At 38.0% G+C, this 3151-nt stretch overlaps 1 non-coding gene across 1 annotated transcript; it reads left to right on the top strand.

Annotated features, from left to right (window-relative positions):
* The first annotated feature begins 2093 nt into the window (after positions 1 to 2093).
* LOC112493734 lies at positions 2094 to 2212 on the top strand. The gene has a single exon (XR_003058407.1). It is a non-coding gene; the product is annotated as a 5S ribosomal RNA (ribosomal RNA).
* The last annotated feature ends 939 nt before the right edge of the window (positions 2213 to 3151 follow it).

The following is a 3151-nucleotide window of genomic DNA, read 5'->3' as shown; positions in this document are numbered from 1 at the left end:
AAATTAGCACGAACTCTTGGAGTTTTGACCTCGAAGGGTTTATTTCGTTGAGTATCGTAGTTTCAGCAAGACCTTTTTTTTTATGGTAATAACCTAGTGCTTCTATGGTTGAGTTAGACTAAGAGTGAGCATGTCGAGCATTCAGCTCCGATGTTTTTGTAGTCGAAAATCCGCTGGCTAGAGGGGTAGAGAAATATCAGTCTTAGGGTAGATGTGTCAAAGGTTGCGGAAATGCACTTTGATATATGATAGCAGAAACCACTTCAGAAAGTATTTTAGAGTACTTTTCTTGAGAAAAATAAAAACAATTGTCTTCTCGTTTACCCGCAATTAATGCAATTAACTTTTCAAGAAAAAGATCGCCATTTACTGCAGTATCCATTTAGTATAAATTACGGTATCGGGAAAAACATTCAAGAAAACGTTGCTCGCATTATCAAAGCTTGCACAAGACTGATAAAGCTAACTGGCTCCCAGCAGAACAAACGATTTGACAGGAGAGAGCCAATCGCCTCTTTGTCGGCTCCTCTCTTTCGGACATCCACCAGAGCATATCTGTGATTGTCGACATACACCGGTGAGGGTCCGAATGTACAACAATGTAACGAAATATTCGATCTTTCACCGACGGATTTGGTATGTGTTGACATTCACCGGTGAAAGTTGACATTCTCCAATTTCGGTCTTTTACGGTAACAGAGTCACCGTATAGAATTTCTGTAGATAAATTTATTGTTTAATTAACTCCTTTATTTTTCTCCGCTTGATATTTGTTCTACTACTTGCCTATCTTTACTTGAGCCTTTCTTCCCGCATTTATATCTTAGTAATATCTTTAAATTAACTTCACTTTAGTTTATATAGAATTACTTTTCTTGGCTCTGTTATTTTAGCGTAAGACTTTTGTTAACTTACTTTGGCTTACCTCGCATCGCTCATATCTCGTGTTTTGACTTGCCGCATGGTTTGGTTTGTATTAATTTCTTCTGTTATTGTTCGTTCTAGTTGCTTTTGACTAATTGTTATACAATATGACTTCGGTGCGTTAAACTAATTTAATTGCTTTTCTAGTTTATGCTTAACCATCTCTGTTCCCGCCCGAATGCCACGACGCGTCCGACTAACTAGTCACCGTATAAGGCCTTTGGTGTTAATATTCTTTAGCGACTCTCTCTCATCCTCCGCGGTAGTGAACATCTTACGGATCGGCCGTTTTCCCTTTGAGAATCTCTTAGTGAGATTTTAGCGAACTTTGCGAACGGGAGACGCGTCTTAGGACTATTGGCGTTGTTCCCTGATGCTGTTAAAATGTTGGTAAACCTTGAGAACGGGGAACTTGCCTCAGGTTGTTGGCGCACTCCCCGCTTCCGTTATATTAATATTTGGTTTTTAGTGCAAAGCGGTCTTTTCCGCATTGGGTAATTGAATTAGTGACAAAGAGAGTGCGTTGCACTTGTGGTACTCCAGCGAGGGATATCTGGCACCCAACCTTTTAGTTAGTTTTGATGATAGGAGAGAAAGAGAGAGACTACTTTGGCACACGGGAAGATTAGGAGGGCCACTGAGGGTCATTTTTGTCGATGACGTAGTAACGTGACAATATGTCAGAGATACTAATTTCGTAATTCGGGAGTTTTGAGAGCCAGTGAGGTTCGTTTTACCGACGTTAGATTTATTCCCATTTTTTATAATTAATGTTAAGTTTGGGGGGGGGGAGGTGATCAATGTTCCAGAATATAGTACAATATACTGTTTTGCAGAGTAAAAATTGCAACAGGTCATACATATTTTAGCGGTGGGTTGCAACTTTTTCCAAATAGTCATTCCTCCCGTAAGCGCTCGTAGTTCCGGGATGTCTTGTTTCCTCGAGCTCTGACTCAGCACTCCGGATGATTCTACCCCAAGAGTCTCTCAACCGTCCTTCGATGGCCGTCATACACGTGACGATTTCGTTATTCAAAATAAATATCCTCTTTCTCTTTTCCTCTTTAGCAAGTTCGACTATTATATTACCGACTTTGACATATATGTACATATGTAACTATTTGTGATTCTGCATGACCTGGAATACTGTTTATTCTTCTAATTTTTCAGGCAAGGTCCATACCATGTTGAATACACCAGTTCTCGTCCGATCACTGAAGTTAAGCAACATTGGGCGCGGTCAGTACTTGGATGGGTGACCGCTTGGGAACACCGCGTGTCCTTGCCTCTTCCTTTTTTTAAATTCATACTTTATACCTTACTCTGGTTTTTTTTTCTGTATGAACTTGCCAGAAAAATTGTTTCTACCCGCCAATGTTTATATTTCAAAAGTTAATGTATGTATAACTATTTATAATTCTGTATGTCGTGAAATGTAATATGCTTTTTTAGTTTCATAGGCAAGGTCTATACCACGTTGAATGCATCAGTTCTCGTCCAGTGAGACTATTGAAAAGTAAAATGGAATAGTTTCACAAACTTGCTAAACAATAAAGTTGAAATTAACTCGACTATTACTGCCACTGATAGTATTGACCAAAAAGTACAAAGATCCACTAGTAAAATACAATACCCTATAGAAAAAACGATGTCCACCATAACTTTCTTTGAAGCTCAGGATAGATACTCGGACTATATGTATATGAGTTATGATCACAACAAGAAATTGAATACGGAAAATATAGAAAAGAACTAGACTGAAAAAATATAAAGTAGAAGTAAATCAGTTTACCAATGCCATTAGAGCTCAAATTGCAAAGTTCACAAATAGTAGTCTAAAAGAAACTAAATAAATTAAAATCCTAATGGCACTTCGTCATTATGGTGCATAGAAAAATTTGTATGCGTAAATTTCATCCAATTTCCACTCTCCGAAAATAAGGCAACGACTGATGAAGGAAAAGCCAGCATGCTTGCATCCCAATTCGAAGGCGTTCATAACTTTGATTTAGTAATCAATACTAATGAGCAAAGTGAAATTATTACAACAGTAGATAATTTTCAGAAAATTAACAATACAGTTAATGAGTGGGTTAACTTTACTACATCTCCGAAAGAAATCACCAAAAAAATTGTGAAACTTCTAACACAGAAAGCTGCTGGAATTGATGTAATACAAAACATTGTACTTAAAAGCCTGGGTCGTAAAGCCATTCTCTCACTCGCA

This window comes from Cephus cinctus, unplaced genomic scaffold (genome assembly GCF_000341935.2).
Source record: "Cephus cinctus unplaced genomic scaffold, Ccin1 Ccin1_scaffold0137, whole genome shotgun sequence".
Taxonomy (NCBI): Eukaryota; Metazoa; Arthropoda; class Insecta; order Hymenoptera; family Cephidae; genus Cephus; species Cephus cinctus.
This window is presented reverse-complemented; position numbering and strand designations above follow the sequence as displayed.